The sequence below is a fragment of the Gallinula chloropus genome (assembly GCF_964237585.1).
Source record: "Gallinula chloropus genome assembly, chromosome: 5".
NCBI lineage: Eukaryota > Metazoa > Chordata > Aves > Gruiformes > Rallidae > Gallinula > Gallinula chloropus.
In genome coordinates, this window is record NC_140090.1 from 81417461 (window position 1) to 81436637 (window position 19177).

Genomic DNA, 19177 nt, shown 5'->3' on the forward strand with positions numbered 1-19177 from the left:
GATGGCCATGAGATGCTGCTCCTGGTGCTGACACACACAGGAGGAGTTCTGAAGCACAGCACAAGGCAGAGCCTCCCCATGGGAGGCATGGAATTTACTCCATGGTAGGTGTCCCAGCCAGAGCCCCAGCACAGGCAGCCACCACTCTGCTTCCTCCCAGCACCTGTGCCCCAGCCAGGCTCCAGAAAGGTTCTGGCACCCATCACTCTGCACCATCCATCACTCTCACTGAGGATGGAGCAAGCTCCCAGCCCTTCCCAGCTCCTTGGCCCATGCAGCATTCCCCCATGGCGTGCTGTGACCCAGGGGTGTGCTTGCCACCAGACCTTCATTCCCTCTCTAGCAGAGGCAGGAGGTGAACTGGCAGGGCAGGGGCTCAAAGCCAGGTCTACAGCCAGGCAGAGGTGAGCTGGCAGGACACAGGAGGTGAGCTGGCAGGGGGCTCAAAGCCAGGTGCACAGCCAGGCAGAGGAGGTGAACTGGCAGGGCAGGGGCTCAAAGCCAGGTGCACAGCAGGGCACAGGAGGTGAGCTGGCAGGGCAGGGGCTCAAAGCCAGGTTTACAGCAGGGCACACCACCTTTCACCCCAGCAGGAACCGTGCAGTTTCCCAGCAGACACACACACTCTGCCGGTTTTGATGCCCTGGATGAGCTTTGTCCTGTCTCCCCCAGATCCTCTCCACAAGAGCCTGTCTCAGTTTCTCCCTGTTCAGGAAGCTTTTGCCCCAGGTGTTCCATAACTAGAGCTCCTTAAGTGCTTGGTGGTTTCACAGCCCCCCTGGGTCTGTGTTGGAGCTCTTCCTGCTTCCATCTGATGCTCGAGCTTCAGGAAGGGTGAGGCACCATTCAGGGCCAAGCAGGTTGCAGACATTCCCCTTCTGACTGGGCACTGCTGAGGGACTGCAGAGCACTCAGCTCCCTGGGACCTGCAAGCACCACCTCGGGACAGAGGAGAAACTGAGGCACGTGCAGGGAATACTCAGGGATGGACAGGTCACACCTCTGGCACACTGCAGGGCCACAAAGAACGTGTCTCTGTCCTGGGAAAACCAAAGCAAAGACAACAGGATTGTCCTTGCAAAGGCTGCAAGAGGAGGCACCTCCTTACCACACATCCTGAACTTGCCCATCACCACTTAGAACTCAAGAGGTCCCCTGTGCTGGTAATGCCAATGAGGATGCTCTGGGATGAAAGCTCTTTACAAGTGCCCTTTGTGAAGATGTTTGAATTAGTCTCTCTCCTTTCACCATCAGAAGAGCTGGCTCCCTTTTCCAAGCTGTAATAAGAGGTTGTGGTTCAACTACATGGAGTGAAGCATCCACAGCCACACAGCACAGCCCAGGGCACAGAATCTATAGTGCCAGGTACTTACCAGATCAGACCCCTCTGCCAACAGCAGCCTGTCCCAGCTAACACTGTCTGAACTGCAGCCACCGGTTTCTGCAGGACAGGGGGCAGACCCAGCTCTGCATTAGTGCTGAAACTGCCAGTGTTAAAATAACCCATCACAGGGAGAGGGGAAAGAATGAGCCTTCAGAGTCTTCCCTGGCACTGCCTCCAGGGGCTCAGCCTGTCAGCAGGCACAGCCGTGCCAAACACACACTGGTGTGTCCCATTTCTTGCTGTGGGATTTACTGGGGCTCGACAAGGAGGGGAGGTGCCCTGGGGTGCACAGAGCCTCTGGCAGCCAGGGGGAAAGGAACTCCCAGTGGAGTTCTGCCCGGGGAGCAGCCTGGGATCCCCAGGATCCTGCACATGGTGCTACACTGCTGCTGCCTGGGGCTGACATGTCATGCTCAGAGTTTCAGCAGTTGGATCCCAGCATAACATATTTGAAACACATTTTACAAGAGACAAGCAAGTGTAAGTGACTCCAGAAGAGGCATGAAAGCTGTGAAGGAGGAACGACAGCACAGACACTCAAAGGGTAAACTGAGAAGCAGCTACTGAGGCCGAGGAGCACACAGGCAGCAGCTGGAGGGAGCTGCTCCCTGCCCTCGGGTCACTGCAGGGGCTGCTCAGAGGAAGCCAGAGGAGTTTGCTTGCTGGGAAACCCATGTCCATAAAACTGGATTCAATCCCAGCATCTTTATTTGTATCCCAAGTGAAAACAAGCCATGAGGAAAAGCATTCACACTGCTGGTTTTCTCTCTCCAGAAGCCAAGTTCCCAACAACAGCTTTGCCTGGAAAGAGTCAAAAGCCCTTCCCTCAGACTCATGCTTCCTACAGGAACGAGCCTCCACTAACCCCACACCTGCTTCAAGAGGACACACACACCTACCAGCTACACCAGCAGCCTGGCTACAGCCAGCACCAGTTTGGGAACAACACTGCAAGAGCACCCTGGGTCGAGCGGGTCACACAAACAGCCACCCAGGTCCTGGGCCCTGCAGAGCCTCCTCCAGCTGCTCCAGAGAAGGATCCTGATCTCATCACAGGAACACAGCCCCCTGCACAGCTCGGGGTGCTGCTGGCTCCATCAGCAGGGCTGCTCTCAGCACTGCCCCAGCAAGGACCAGCTGCAAGGAGGGGAAGGGGAGGCAGCAAGGAGGGGGAAGGGGAGGCAGCAAGGAGGGGGAAGGGGAGGCAGCAAGGAGGGGGAAGGGGAGGCAGCAAGGAGGGGGAAGGGGAGGCAGCAAGGAGGGGGAAGGGGAGGCAGCAAGGAGGGGGAAGGGGAGGCAGCAAGGAGGGGGAAGGGGAGGCAGCAAGGAGGGGGAAGGGGAGGCAGCAAGGAGGGGGAAGGGGAGGCAGCAAGGAGGGGAAGGGGAGGCAGCAAGGAGGGGGAAGGGGAGGCAGCAAGGAGGGGGAAGGGGAGGCAGCAAGGAGGGGGAAGGGGAGGCAGCAAGGAGGGGGAAGGGGAGGCAGCAAGGAGGGGGAAGGGGAGGCAGCAAGGAGGGGGAAGGGGAGGCAGCAAGGAGGGGGAAGGGGAGGCAGCAAGGAGGGGGAAGGGGAGGCAGCAAGGAGGGGGAAGGGGAGGCAGCAAGGAGGGGGAAGGGGAGGCAGCAAGGAGGGGGAAGGGGAGGCAGCAAGGAGGGGGAAGGGGAGGCAGCAAGGAGGGGGAAGGGGAGGCAGCAAGGAGGGGGAAGGGGAGGCAGCAAGGAGGGGGAAGGGGAGGCAGCAAGGAGGGGGAAGGGGAGGCAGCAAGGAGGGGGAAGGGGAGGCAGCAAGGAGGGGGAAGGGGAGGCAGCAAGGAGGGGGAAGGGGAGGCAGCAAGGAGGGGGAAGGGGAGGCAGCAAGGAGGGGGAAGGGGAGGCAGCAAGGAGGGGGAAGGGGAGGCAGCAAGGAGGGGGAAGGGGAGGCAGCAAGGAGGGGGAAGGGGAGGCAGCAAGGAGGGGGAAGGGGAGGCAGCAAGGAGGGGGAAGGGGAGGCAGCAAGGAGGGGGAAGGGGAGGCAGCAAGGAGGGGGAAGGGGAGGCAGCAAGGAGGGGGAAGGGGAGGCAGCAAGGAGGGGGAAGGGGAGGCAGCAAGGAGGGGGAAGGGGAGGCAGCAAGGAGGGGGAAGGGGAGGCAGCAAGGAGGGGGAAGGGGAGGCAGCAAGGAGGGGGAAGGGGAGGCAGCAAGGAGGGGGAAGGGGAGGCAGCAAGGAGGGGGAAGGGGAGGCAGCAAGGAGGGGGAAGGGGAGGCAGCAAGGAGGGGGAAGGGGAGGCAGCAAGGAGGGGGAAGGGAGGCAGCAAGGAGGGGGAAGGGGAGGCAGCAAGGAGGGGGAAGGGGAGGCAGCAAGGAGGGGAAGGGGAGGCAGCAAGGAGGGGAAGGGGAGGCAGCAAGGAGGGGAAGGGGAGGCAGCAAGGAGGGGAAGGGGAGGCAGCAAGGAGGGGAAGGGGAGGCAGCAAGGAGGGGAAGGGGAGGCAGCAAGGAGGGGAAGGGGAGGCAGCAAGGAGGGGAAGGGGAGGCAGCAAGGAGGGGAAGGGGAGGCAGCAAGGAGGGGAAGGGGAGGCAGCAAGGAGGGGAAGGGGAGGCAGCAAGGAGGGGAAGGGGAGGCAGCAAGGAGGGGGAAGGGGAGGCAGCAAGGAGGGGGAAGGGGAGGCAGCAAGGAGGGGAAGGGGAGGCAGCAAGGAGGGGAAGGGGAGGCAGCAAGGAGGGGAAGGGGAGGCAGCAAGGAGGGGAAGGGGAGGCAGCAAGGAGGGGAAGGGGAGGCAGCACTCCCTTCCCATTTACAGGGCACACATCCAGCACCACACAGTCTGGCAGCCCCCAAGCTCGTGGGGAGGCAGAAGATGCCATTTCAGCATAGGGCTCACTAGACAGGCTGTTTTGAAAGGAGCTCTGTGGCATGTTGAGATCCTTGTGCACGGCTGTGAGGCATGAATGCTGCTGAAGACTGAAAGGGAAGAGGGTTTTAGCAAAACACAGCTTGCTTTGTTGCAAACCCACTCCCCAGGGAGGCTTCCACGCCTCCACACACCCCATCACATTAATCTCAGCTTGGAAGTCTTCAGTCAAGAAGCAAAACAGAACAGTAGCCCAGACTCCTTGTTTTCAGAAGCAGAAATGACTCAGGTACTCACAGCATCCAGCCAGACTCCCAGGGATGAGGACATGCCTGATGGAAAGGACTCCCACCTGCTCCTGGCCACCTCCCCGTGCCACCTCAGGGTCCCCTTCCAACTGGCCAAGGACCAAGCATCACTGACAGAGCAGACAGGCTCCAGCTCCATCCAAGACTTAATCCAAAACAACTGAGGCTGCTTTCTCTCAAACCAGCCACACCAAGCCTAATCCCAACCTGATAGCCCTGACCTGAGCCTAACCCTCCCTTATTTATAGGCTGCAGCCCTCAGGGCTTACTGACACCCAGCTGTGTGCACTCCTGTCCCTTCCCATCCCACCCCCAACTCTCCCCCTTAAATTTTGCTCCAAATAGAGCTCAGCTGGGGTAGGAGGTTTGGGGTTTTTTTTTCCTGACTGGTCTTGGCTCTTACTGGGGCAGCACCACAGATGCAGGACATACCAAGGAACTTTTAACTTCTTGCCCATTCACAGAACCACGTACAGAAAAGTATGTTAAGCCCAAAGAGCATGTTGATAGTTACTTCTAGCTGTAACCAAGCCCTCTCTGAGCGTGGGTGAGAAAGCTCTGCCCCTCCTGGGCCAGGTGACTTATCTGGGTGCCTCTTCTATGGCAAACAGCTGGTGTTTCCCACACCAGTGACTTGGTTTCCCCTTGCTTTGCCCCATGGCACTGCATTCTATGGCTTCAGGCTTCTAGGAATAGCTCAACTTTAGAAGAGGCCAGAGTTTTCCCTGTTTCTCTCCGTGTGGCAGCCCCTGGGAGCTTTCCACGTCTGGTTTCCTTTCACAGACTGTCACAGCAGGATCTCATAAACCTGGGCTGGAGCAGAAAAGCAGCTTCAGGCCGGGGGCAGCCCTAAAATGCACTGTGCCAGCAGCCCAGAGCCACAGCACCCTCCCCAAGGCTTCTGTGGGAGGGTTTGGGGTGGGCAGGTGTCGGTGAGGAAGAGGGGGAGGAACAGTGAGCTCCGGAGGGGTGGCAGGGTCATTGTCCCTGTGCCTGTTGAGGTGTCACCAGTGGTGGATCCCAGCTCACAGCGCTGTCAGCAGCAGCTGGAGAAGCTGCATTTAAATATGGGGGAAAGAGCCAAACAGCAGAAGGGTCAGGAATAGCAGCAGGTTCAGGAGCTGGAGGCTGTATCTGCCCGACCCCAGAGAGGGATGTGGCTGCGCCAGGGCTGGGGGTGAGCTGCCAGCCCCCAGCCAGAGCCCCAAACCCCCCTGTCCCCTCCCTGTGCCGACGGGGAGGTTCTGCCCTTGGCTTCTCCTGCTCGTAAGGAGCCTCAGGAGGCACCACTGGATGCTCCTGCTCAGCTTCCTTTCCCAGCTGCACCACACCGACCCTTCCTCACCCCAAAGCCAGAGCACCAGTGGGACGGGAGAGGTACATGGGAGGAGGGAAAGGGCCTTTCCTTCCCTGCCTGCAGCAAGCACACTGGTGAGCAGCTCGGCAGGGAAAGGGCAGCGCAGGGTAAGGGGGCTCTGAGCAGCTACCCAGCTTTGTTACCCACTACTGATGCCCTGTCTGAAGGGGGGAGGGACGGGTCAGACTGGGATCCCGACCCTCCAGCTCAGCCAGCCACTCGAGGAGAGTCCAACCCCTTCAACAGATGATCTCCTGGAATTAGGGCTGATTTTAACAGGACAGAATCTTCCAGTAAGATGGGCTCACACGTGTCGGGGGTCTCAGCGCTGTCGGGACAGGTTTGGCTGTCGGGACATGGCACAGCTCTAACTGGTTCTAACACAGAGCGGCTGTGGATTGATCTCTGCTGTGGCTGATTGACAAGGCAGAGGGGGCAAGGATGTTCATAGTGGTGGTGGTATCATCATCATCATCATCATCATCATCATCATCATCATCATCATCATCATCATCATGTGTGGCTCAAACATCAAGTGGAACAAGGCTGTTGGCTCCTGAGCCAGTTGTTCCCAGGGAGACACATGGAAAACCCCGATTTCCCTCAGTCAGAGACTGGGAAGAGGCAGCTCAGTGAAATGATGGGCTAAAGCCAGGAGGAGGTGTGCAAACCCAGGAGTTACTTTACTGATGGGTGTTACCACATCTGAAACGCAGACACAGAGGCCACATGTGACAGGACACCCTGCTAACAACAGTAATACTGCCTTTTTCTGGTCCTTTCATTAGGTTTTTTCCCTCTGCTACATTCCACAGGGATTTTCCCTGCTGTCCCTGTGTGCCCAGCCTCCTCCTTCCCACCAGTTCCTTACACCTCTGCTTCAGACACGAGCTCTGCCCACACTTCAGATCCCTCCCCCTCCAAAGAGGAGAAAGCCCTTCCTGGACAGCGAGGGAGCACTTTGCAGAGGCAGGAACAGGAAAATGAATGTGTCTGGCTGTAGGGAAGGGAAAAGCAGAGGAGTCAGCACTCCTGGGCTCGATTGGGACCGCAGCCTCTGCCTGCATCACTGAGCACTTCATCTGCCTTACCTGGCTTCCCCATCTGCAGGGGGGGAACAGTGGCCTCACAGGACTGTCCTGAACCTTCCCTAATTAATACTTACACAGCCTATGTATCTTTTCATCTCGGGTCACGTTTAATTACTGACCATATAACTAAAATACAGGAGGAATAAAGGCCAGATATTGGTAGGACAAGGGCTTGAAAGGGACTTGAAATCCCTTAAATCCCCCCAGAGCCTCAGTGGGATGGAATAGGTCTGAACCATCGCCCCCAGATGTTCTCCTACCCCCCCAGATGTTCTCAAAGCAAGGATGCTGACCCACAGCCCCCGAGGGCAAGCTGCCCCTGTGCCCCTCAACACAGCCCAAAACACCCACTAACAACTCAGGACTCCTCCTTTGCTGTGCTCCAGGACTCTGCCCTGAGAGGACGTGGATACCAGCCTCCTGCTTTGCTCTTTGCAATGTGCTTTTACAGAATTAAAGCCTCTCATGGCTCTCCCTGGGATTCCTGTCTCCAGCCTCTGCCTGGGACCTGCCCAGTTCATTAGGGGAAGTGTGGGAAGGAGAATCATCCTTCCAGCATCCCACAGATTCTTGCAGGGTTAAGCCCTCCCCAAGGTAACCAGTCTTAGGAGGTGTGGAGTGAATACTGGGAGGATCAGTCTTAAACTGCTGCTCAGCTTTGGAATCAAACATTAGTCTGAGTCAGTCGTGGCCGTGGTTGGCTCGGGGAAGTCTCTGGGTCTAAGCACAGGCTTTCTCCTGGGACATGATTTCTAGGAATGAGGGTTTGCCCAAAGGTTCCTTGAGTACGAGAGGAACGAGTTTAAAATGTGGGGAAACAGACCTGGTCCCTCCTAGGGGTAAGATCATAGCACAGTACTGTACCTGGGGGACTGGACCTCGTGGCACGGTGATCTGGGGAGGTCCAGAGACACCACTGAGGGAAAGGGTGCAGCCAAGGAGGCGTTTTCATCCTGTGCAGCCACTGCTGAGCTCAGAGCTGGCTTTTTCTCCTTAGGCAGGAGCCCCAGGTGGGTCCATACACAGGCTGTGGAACCAGCCAAGCTTCCAGAAGGGAAGCACAGGCACCCCACAGCTCTGTGTTCAGATGCCACTGCTGTGCCACGCTCGCCGAGCCCCCAGAGGGGGCAGTCCCAAGGCCTGGAGACAAGCCTGAGCAGCACTGGGGAAGGAGCACAGCCACCTGTGAAGCTTCCAGAGCGCTGCCTTTCCCCTCTGTTCTACATCAGCTGGGGCTCTGTCAAAGCCACGTCCTTACTCTGGAAAACATCCCTGTGTGTGCTGAGGAGAGCCATGAGTAGGGGTAACTGGACTCCCCTGTTCCACGACCCCAAATTCCTGGCACTTATAACCTTGGTTTTGCTTTGGTTGTTCAAATGCATTGGGGCTTAAATTGTCAGCAAGCTAAGGCCAGGCAGTGCCCAGCGGTGAGCACGCAGCAGCAAGAGCACTTGACTTTTGGAGCAGAGATTAATCCACCTTCTCCTTAGCTGGAAATTGCCCTTCTGACAAATTTTCTGTGGCTGTTTTTCCAGTGCTGTATTGTCTTTTTCTGAGGCTGAAAGAGCCTCTGCTCATTATTCTAAGAATTCTTATGCTATATTGATCCTGAGGCACCAGGAATGAAGCCTCACTGGGATGGACACCAGTTCCCCTGGCACAGCAGCAAAGGGAAGGTTTTGTTGTGTAACAAATTGGAGAATAAAGAGAATTTTTTAAGCTCTGATTGAGCTGGGAGGGGCTGGGTGCTGCTGCCTCCCTCAGAGCCTCAGTTTCCTTTCAAAATATTTAGTTTTAGGAGATGAGAGAAATTAGAAGTTAAATATATGCAACAGAAAAGGACATTAAGTTAAACACAGGTATTATGCATTTATTAGCATAATTATTCTATTAGCTGTGAAGATGTCTAATCAGCCCATCGTCTCCCAGTGGGGACGCGCAGCCACCTCCCCAAGAGCCTCACAGAAGGGAAGTGCTGCCCTGGCTGTGCTGGAGCTGGGGGTTCTGAGCAGCTGACACTGTGCCTGTGCTCCAGTGTCCCCATCCTGCCCTGGGACTCTGCCAGTGCTGTTCTCCTGCTTGAGGCTGGGGGCCTGGTGCCCGTGTTGTTCCGGCTCCGTGTTACAGACTCACAGACTCACAGAGCTGTAGGGGCTGGAAGGGACCCCCAGAGCCCATGGGGTCCCACCCCCTGCCCAAGCAGGGTCCCTAGGACAGGTCAGGGCTGGAATCTCTGCAGAGAAGGAGACTCCACACCCCCTGGGCAGCCTGTCCCAGGGCTCCCTCACCCTCACTGGGAAGAAGTTCTTCCCCACATTGGGGGGAACTCCCTGTGCTCCAACTTGAGCCCATCGCCCCTTGTCCTGTCCCCACAGACACTGAGCAGAGGCTGCCCATGTCCCCCTGTGTCCCACCCTTCAGCTATTGATCCCCATTGATCAGATCCCCTCTCAGGCTGCTGCAAAACAGAGTGAGTGAGGCACCGCTCCGCACAGCCCGAAGGATGCACAGGGAAGTCTGAACCCAAACAAGCCCTTTCTGCCCCTGAGGATGGTGGGCTCTGGGGCAGGCTGACCAGGGGGCTGCAGGGCTCCAGCTGGGGAGATGCTCAACACCCCCAGACAGGCCCCTGAGAGACATGTGGGGAGCAGAGTGGGACAGAGACCCCCCAGCCCAGGACCCCCGCAGTCTGTGACCCCATGAGCAGGGACATTTGCTCTCTCATGGCCAGGGGTCATTCTCAGACAGGCGTGGGCAGCACTGTGAGTTTGGTATTCTGAAAGAACAGCCCCAAAACCACCAAGGGCTCAGCAAGGAGGAAACACTCACATTTCAATTAACCAAAAAATAGGGCACTCCCACTCCCACCAACGTTCTGCTGGCAGATCCTTCACCAGCCAGGGTTACTCAGCTATTTCTGTCATCAGGATGCACCAGCAACACTGGAGGTGCAAAGCGGATGGGCAGGGGTGGATAATTTATACCAGCAGCTAGAAAGGGGGGGAAAGAAGTGAGTGCTCCAGCCAAGGAGAAAAACACACCGTGCTCCTCTCACAATTACCTCCCCCACTCCCCTCGCCGCCTGACAGAGGTCTCTGCATCTCCCCTAATCAACAGAGGATGGGGAAAGAGAAAGATGGAGCTGTCATTTCTGCTGCACTGCTGAACTGGGATTGCAGGGGGAGGAGCAGGCTCTGCACGGAGAGAGATAAAGTCAGAGTGAAGTACAGCCTGGCACCTGGATGAGACGTTTCCTTTGTTTAGCCCGGAAAAGGCTGAGGCAGGAAGGGATAAGCTGGAAGCAGCCTGGTGGCTTTTGTTAAGTTGATGGAAGAGGTGACAGAAATATCTGTGTGATGGTAGAAACAGGAACCCTGGCAAGCTGGGCTTGACTGACAGCAGATCTTGAGATGCCTGGAAATGGTGAAAGGTGGGCACAGGACGGCTGCAGCACGGTGCCATCCCGCTCCCCACCCGCAGCACTTCACGCCTGTCTGTCCATCTCCGCAGCACTTCGGGACCCCTCCGCAGCCCCGGGCGAGTGGTGCACTGCACTGTGCCTGCAGCACACTGACATGCTGCTTCAGCTCCTCAGGCACCCCAGAAGCAGCTTTGGCCAGCCCCTTGGCTGCTCCGTGTCACTGGTACCCTGCAGCGGCTGCCTGGCATCCCTGTGTGCCAGGGCTTGGGCAAGCAGAGGCAGGGCAATGGGGAGGGAAGGCTCAGCTCAGCTCAGCTCAGCTCAGCTCAGCTCAGCTCAGCTCAGCTCAGCTCAGCAGCATCACAGGGCTGGGCTCTGCAGAAGGGCTTTCACCCCGTGTCCTGAGGCAGCCCTGAGCCCCCGGGGTGCCCACAGAGCTCAGGTTTGGAGACGAGCTGTCTGAGGGAAGCAGCCTGGAGCCAGACTTCTCCTCTGAAGGCACTCTCACAGGAGAGGGTTGGGTGCTGCCCAGCACGGTGTGAGTCCCACAAGAGGCACAGAGAAGGCTCAGCCCTCAGCACCACCTTTGCAGCAACCTAAATCCTCTCGTTCCAGCCAGGACATCTACTCCTGGTCCCCGTCCCGGGAGGTGACCGACCCCCACCCTCACCCATCACCCTACAAATCATCCTACAAATACTGGGGTGAGAAGGGGGAATGAGCCCCCCAGGGCTGGACAGCACCTCCTGGGTGCAGACAGCCCCCCCAGGGACTCACCCTCATCTGGTTCAGATTCAGACTCCGTTTTCCCCAAGTCAGACTCTCCCACAATGTAAAGGAATAACTGGGGTGGGGAACCCAGGGGTACTCCCTGCAGACACACCACTGCCACCACTGCCTGGCTTTTCAGGCATTCTGCCTCATCTCAGTTTATTCCTCTTCAGCTTGGATGACACTTTCCCCGTGGGTCACAGGAAAACTTCCCAATCCCCCCAGCACTACAGCTACTGACATTACAGCTCACCTACAGCTCCCTCCAGAGCCTCACACCCAGCACTAAACCACCAGACATGGAAAGACCTGTAGCTGGAATTGATTTTTTTAAGTTACAAATTACACAAAACAGGGGTTTTAATTGGGTGTGCAAGAGAAGATTTGCAACAACAACTAAAATAAATAGTGTTTAAAAATAGGTTTCCTATGCAGAGCAGTCCCTTTGAAGGAAGCAGGCTGGGTGCAGTGACATGAACTTTACATTTATAGATTCGATTCTCTATTTGTGTCTCTTTCTGAAGTGGGAAAAGGTGTCATTTTGTAACACAATAAAGATGTAGAACTGTTGGAGAGGGTTCAGAGGAGCCATGGGGATGCTCAGAGGGCTGGAGCAGCTCCCCATGGAGAGAGGCTGAGGGAGCTGGGCTGGGTCAGCCTGGAGAAGAGAAGGCTGTCGGGGGACCTCACTGCAGCCTCCCCGTCCCTGAAGGGAGCAGAGGAACAGGAGGGGAATGGGCTTGTTAAAGGGCAGAGACTGGCAGGACAAGGGGGTTGGAGCTCTGTGACCCTTGGGGTCCCTCCCAACCCAGACCAGTCTGGGATTCTGGGATTCTGTGATCCCATGGCCAGTGTTTCACAGCATCGTGTCCAAGCCAGGAGCATCCTCATCCCTGAGCTAATTCCTCACACACCCAGACCCCTGACCCTGCTCAGTGGAATCAAATAAACATCGACTGCACTTAACCTCACAGATCTTTAGGATTGATAGTTGTAATGGCTAATTAACAACAGTTAATCATTTAATTGCAAAGAGATGTTGGTTTTGCTTGGCAGGGCCCTTCCCTGCTCTGGGTGCCCCAATGTGATATGGGGCCAGGGCTGTGCCCCATGGTCCCGCTGCCCCCCACCAGCACCAGCTGGCTCCTGTAGCCCCTATTCTGGGAAAACTGGGGAGCAGGTGTCTTCAGAGCTGTTCTCACAGCAAGCAGCAGGAACTCACACCTCTCCAGGGTATTTTCACATCCACAGACCTTTTTCCAGCATTGCAAAGACAACATCCTTTCTTCTCACATTCACTCCCTCTATCTGCTGCTTTACTTCCCAAATTACTGTTTTAGCCCTTGCTGTGACCTTCTGCAAAGTGGTGTCTGAGATCTGGGGCTTGTGCTCTCCTCAGGAACCAGAGGCAGGCTTCATTAATTTGGTACCAGCTTTCTACCGAGCGAGGCAGGGCTGTGAGTCCAGAGCCAGAGCCTCAGGTTAGGGCAGAGACAAGCCTGGCAGGTGGGAGGGATGCTGCTCTGCTCCCTTCTGGGCTGATATTAACCCCGTGTGATACAGAGTGAGTCACAGAACCCCTCTCTGCCTGTGTTTTATGAGATCCAGAATAGAATCCTAGAATCCCAGCCTGGTCTGGGTTGGAAGGGACCCCAAGGGTCCCAGAGCTCCAACCCCCTGCCACAGGCAGGGACACCAACCTCCAGGCTGGAGCTACACAAGGTTGCCCAGGGCCCCAGCCAACCTGGCCTGGAACACCCCCAGGGATGGGGCACCCACCCCCTCTCTGGGCAGCCCCTTCCAGCCCCTCACCACTCTCTCTGCAAAGAACTTCCCCCCAATATCCAACCTAAACCTCCCCTCCTTCAGCTTAAACCCATTCCTGCCAGTGTCTACCCTTTTTAAAAGCTGATTCCTCCCCTGTTTCTCTCCTCCCTCATACATGGGGAAGAGCCCTGCAAAGGTCCTGGGACAGTGAGGAGAAGGGTGGCTGCCACCAGGTGTGGGGCTTAGAAAGAGAGAGAGGGAAAGATAGGAAGTGAGAACGAGAGAAAGCAAGGAGGCAGGCAAGGCAAGGAAATGGAAATAGAAAAGAAAGAAAGAAAAAGAAGGGGGCCAGAATAGAGGTTGAGCTGTCAGGCTTCTGCCCACCATCTGCCTGTCCTGAGTCCTCACCTGCCTCACCCATCAGCCTCGGGCAGCTTTTGGCTTCCCACACCCCTCAGCTCTCTGCCCACTCACCCCACATCTGTTACACTCGGTAGGAAAGCAGTTCTGCCAACAGAGACCTTTTTCTGGACTTCCTTGGCTTTAGGCAGTCCCCTTGAACTGGATGTTTCCTGACCATGTCATAGGCCACTTGTTACCTCTGAAGCCCAGCTGACAGAGCCCTTTGCTGTGGGGCCTGGTGCTGCTGGCCACTGCTGCAGAGCTGCACGCCCAGCTCCAGCCAGCTCTCACTGGGGCTCAGCTCGAGCAGACCACCCACACCTTCCCTTCTGCACAGCCCTGGTCCCCACCAGCCTGTCCCATGGCAGCAACACACAGACAGACACCTCCAGCAGCGAAGGTGTGAGCTGCTGCCAGCTCCTTCGCCGAGGACAGACCCCGCTGCGCTCAGCATCCCTCACACACAGACGGCTGACACCAGCTCCCAGCCTGTCCGGTCCCTGTTCCCCTCCCCACGGGTACAGATACACTCAGGGTGGGTTTTCCCTCCCCACCCCCAGGACGTTGCTGGCAGGGATGTGCTGGAGCTGGCAGCACCCCGCTCTGCCCCTCTCTGCAGGGCTGGCACAGCACCCGCCCGGCACGGCACATCCACCAAGCCACAGCCACCCCCTTTCCACAGTCACCACTTACTGGTTATTTTAGGAACACATAACCCACCTCTGAGGGTAACGATGCAAAGCTGCTCGGAGAAGGAGAACTCCCCTTTCCTCTGAGGCTGAACCTGTGTCACACGGTGCCATTGGGAAAGCGTGATTCCCAACAGGCTTTCAGCCCAGCTCTGAAGCAGCTGAGGCTGCAAACATCAAGTCAAACCCTGCCTGGAGCCCAGGCACCAGGCCATGGCTAAGTAAAGGACTTCCAGATTTCCCACAGCGGCTGGGAGGGGGCACTGACACCCCTAAAAACAGCCAAGAAAATCCAGCATTAACATGTTGCTCTGCCCTGACCCTGTGCCGTGCTGCTCTCCATGGAGAGCACTGCCCACGCTTCCTGCAGCTCCCAGGTAAGGTCCCACACGCCCTGGAGCAGCTAAACCAGCCCAGAAACCCAGGTTCACTGCCAGGATCCTGAGTCAGACCTTGCTGCTCATGTGTCATCCTGCTCACAGCACCTACAGAGCTCAGACACGGCTCTTCACGCTACGCTCAGCGCATGGCAGGCCTGTGCCTGTGCCTGAGGGCTTCCCAAACAGCAGCAGCCACAGACACTCCTGTCCACAGCCCTGAGAACACCAGCAGCAGGCTGGCTGAGGAGCTTCCACTGCTTTTGGAATCGCTGGTGCAGGAGCAGCGTCCGTGGGGATGCTGGAACACCCTGGTGCTGAGGGGACAGGAGCTGCACCAGCGACACTCCCACCGCTCCCACCAGCCTCTGCCCACAAACTGGTGTCCTCACACGATGCTGACAGAGGGGATAAATCACTGGACTGGTCCATCCTCATGATGCTTTGTCCATTGAAATAGCCCATACCCAAACCAGGCACCTCTGGGACACGCATTCGCAGCCCAGCACTGCCCTGGCTCCCCTGGGGGTGTCAGCGCGGCTCTCCAGTCACAGCAGGTTCTAGGAGTGCAAGTTCTCATCCAAAAATACTTCAGTGGAGCTGGATCAGGCTCAAAGTGTGCATATTCCTGTTCCTGTGAGTCGGGTAAACTCCATCTGTTCCCCAGTCCCCGCAGGGAAATGGCATCTTTGTGTGTGCAGCATCCAGCCTGCTCCCTCTTCGCACTCAACTCCACCACCGCCACCAAGCACAGCACTTCAAGGTGCCTCACAGGCCTTGGTTCCTATGCCATGGCTGGCATCACCTGCTTTTTTAATTAAAAAGGAAACATTATTACATCCTATGCACCTCCTCTCCTTCGCTCTGAGGAAGGGGATCCTGCTCGTGGCTCCTGAACGTGCTCCCTCCACGACTTCTGCAGGAGATGAAACGTGCCACGAGGCTCATCTCCTCCATCCTGACTGCAGGCTGAGCTCCAGCACACACCCCAGGGCACATCCCGATGGAGGCAGTTCCATGCAGGACCTTGGGTGTCCAGCTGGTGCCCAAGCCCACCCCTGGTCTGATGCCTGTGCCCTCCCACCCCTGACACACACTGATGGAGGCCTGGAGCTGCCTGAAGGGGCATCAGAAAGGTGTTGGGATGGGACACTTCCAGCCACCTCGGAGGTACTTTGCAGCATCCACCGATCCTCACACAGCCAAGGGGAAATTCCCTTCAAAGAGCCAGAGCCAGAGCCAGAGCCAGAGCCAGAGCCAGAGCCAGAGCCAGAGCCAGAGCCAGAGCCAGAGCCAGAGCCAGAGCCAGAGCCAGAGCCAGAGCCAGAGCCAGAGCCAGAGCCAGGCTTCACCTGCTGCTCACCTTACCACAGCAGTACCAGAGCAGGTTCATCAGTTAATCACCTCCAGCCTCATTATATTGCCTCTGATGGAAGGTTATGATGCTGACCAGAGCCAGGTGAAAAGTGGTTTGTGTCTTCTGAAGGCAGCTGGCAAGGCCAAAGTCCATAAAGGGGGGTGACAGAGGACCTGAGATGAAGCTGAAGGTCAGGTTGGCTGGAGCCCTGGGCAGCCTTGTGCAGCTCCAGCCTGGAGGTTGGTGTCCCTGCCTGTGGCAGGGGGTTGGAGCCCTGGGACCCTTGGGGTCCCTTCCACAGGGACCAATACTTTCTGACATCATTTATCTCTGTGAGTTTTCTAACAGATGCACACAAGGGGAGAGGCTGAGGTCAGCCAAGAGCTGAAGAAATGAGATACAGCATCACTATTCTTGTAATTTTGACATTCTTCTTAAAAATAAGCAATGAGCCAGCTGCCAGGGTGTGGCTGCTCTCTGGTTCTCATTTCAGTGACCACAGGCAAACATCAGTTTGCTATGGAGGCAATTTTGAAGGTTTCAAAAGCTCCCATCCAAACTCTGCTCTCTGACCTGTCACACAGGGATGGGACAGCAGCAGGAACTCTTCCTCAGGGGTAAAGGAAGTGAGAGCATCTGTAGGTATCCTCAGCTCTCTGTAGAGTCTCTTCTTCACTGGCCTTGAGGGACCATAAGCCACTTTCCCAACAGGCTCCACAGACAGAAAACATAAAGGCTGCTGCCCACAGCTTGGAGATATGCAAGCTGAGATATGGAGAGAAGGAGATAACTTATCTCAGAGGTCCCTGGGCCCACCAGCAGCAGATTCCTTCACGTCCATGATTACATCATGGTTACATCATCCCATCCAGCAGCATTTGCACACACTGCAATGCTTGTATGCTGCCATGTAAGAGCACAGAATACCAAGGCCAGTGGCTGCTAGGAATGGTGATAGCACTGGGGGGCTCACTGAGCAGACCTCCTGGGTCATAAGAGCCACGTTCCCAGGGAAGGTTCCACAGGAGGTTCCCAGGAAGGCTCCATGTGTGGGCAGGCAGAGCAGTGTGGGAGCCTCTGAGCAGCTTCTGGGGGTTTCAGGCAGGAAGGTGCCAGCGATGCTCGGATCCAGCATGAGTTCCCAGAGTTCAGACAGAGCTGTGGGTTCTTCTGCTGATCACCAGGACTGATGTGTTTCTGCAGGATAAAGCAGCTCCTGGAAATCACTGTTGTTTGTCTTCCCATTTATCAGCAGAGAACAGTGTAATGCTTTGGTAGAAGGCACAAGTGAGTATCTCTTCAGTGATGAAGGAAAATAAGCTTAGTGCTCAGGCAAATAGAAAGTATTGATCTATCTTCAGGTCCTGCAGCTGGAAATCTTTTGTAAAATGTATCTTCTCCCCCCACTGATCAGCATCCTTTGTCTTTTACCCAGAAATTCTCTGTGGTAGGAAGTTTAACCTTGAGCACAGCAAAGGGGGAAAAAAAGAGGTGAAAAAAGAGAGGGAACCCCCCCATTCATGCACAACGTCAGACTTGGGGCTACCAAGTCTTCAGGGGCTGCAAAGGCACCCCTGGGGTGGGGATCCTCTACCCCTGCCAGCAGCAGGACCCTGACCCACCATGCAGAAGGGCTCTGGGCAGCACAGGCTCCCCAGGGCAGTGGGAGCCGCTGGGTCCCCTCCCACAGCTGGGAGGTGGGAGCCACTGGGTCCCTTCCCACAGCTGGGAGCTGGGTTTCTGCTGGGCTTCAGCCAAGAGGTCAGAGTTTTTGCTCCTGGCCACACAGAGCCTGGAATCACATGAATCCTCACAGTATCACCAGCAGAGAGGTTCCACACCACGCAGCTGGGAGGTCCCAGGCTTTGTCTGCTCTGGAGCACTTGCTGCTGGTTCAGGAAGGGCCTCAGGAATAACACAAACAGGCAGCAAGTGCTTCCTCATCACTGACATGGGTCAGAAGAACCAACACCCTGGACACCTCCTGTTCCTGGGACACTGTCTCTTCAGCACTTTCGTTTACCTGGGGAAACGGGGTTTTGAGACTCTCTTCTTGGCAAGACCTGAGAGTCACTATAGGAATAAGGAGGAAAAATTACCTATTAGGTAAAACCAGCAGCTTCATAAATCTGAATCTCTGGGCTCCAGCCTCCTGCTAGTCGAAGTCCCCATCAGAGCCCTTTCCCTGTCCTTTGTCACTGTTCAGCCAGTGATATTGGCCCATCAGTTTCTACACAAACTCCTGGGGGCTTGACATGGAGCCAGAGAGCAGAATGTTCCTCAGTGCTTGCACCTTATTCCTTGTCCCCTGTTTGCAGGCTCACAGGACAGCAACGGCACCTGAGCACTACCCAAAGGCAGCCCACACTGCCCTGAGCTGCCCTGTCTGTTCATCTGTCCGTCCATCCACCCATCCTCCCACCCATCCATCCATCCATCCATCCATCCATCCATCCATCCATCCATCCATCCACCCACCCATCCTCCCACCCATCCACCCATCCACCCATCCACCCATCCATCCATCCATCCATCCATCCATCCATCCATCCATCCATCCATCCATCCACCCATCCATCCACCCATCCATCCACCCATCCATCCATCCACCCACCCATCCACCCACCCATCCATCCATCCATCCATCCATCCATCCATCCATCCATCCATCCATCCACCCATCCTCCCATCCATCCACCCATCCACCCATCCACCCATCCATCCATCCTCCCATCCATCCATCCTCCCATCCATCCATCCACCCATCCATCCACCCATCCACCCACCCATCCACCCATCCACCCATCCACCCATCCACCCATCCATCCACCCATCCATCCACCCACTCATCCTCCCCAGGGGCCAGCAGAAGCCTCCCCTGCCTGTAGTGTACTAACTGCAGAGCAGACCCTTGGCCATCTCCCATTTCCCCTCCATCACCCGGGACAGATCCCCTCTCTGGGGCTGCCAGCAGTTTCCTCTCCTGGGAGGAGGGAGCGGGAAGCCAGCCTGCCTCTAGGCACACATGCTTAATTATTAACATCAGCAGAAAACCCTACTAATATAGACAAGGGCTGGGAAGAGGCACTGCTGGTGTCTGCACACAAAGGGCAGCAGCTCCTTACAGCCTTCCTCTGGGTGCAGGGGGACGAACAACCAGCTCCCACCCCCACCAGCGACGTGGCTCAGCAGATGGAAGCAAAGTCCTGGCAGAGAGGTGGGGTCCAGGCTGGGGATGGGGCCTGGGAAGCACTGCCCACCCCAGTGGGACAGTGCCCCAAGCTCACCCAGCATCAGCCCAAGACTACAACTGGAGGGGAATGAGAGGATTTGGGGAGAAGGGCTGTGCTGGCAGCAGCTCAGTGCAGTACAGGTGCAGCAGCAGACACACAGCCACGGGTGACACACACGGGACAGCCGCTGAAATCA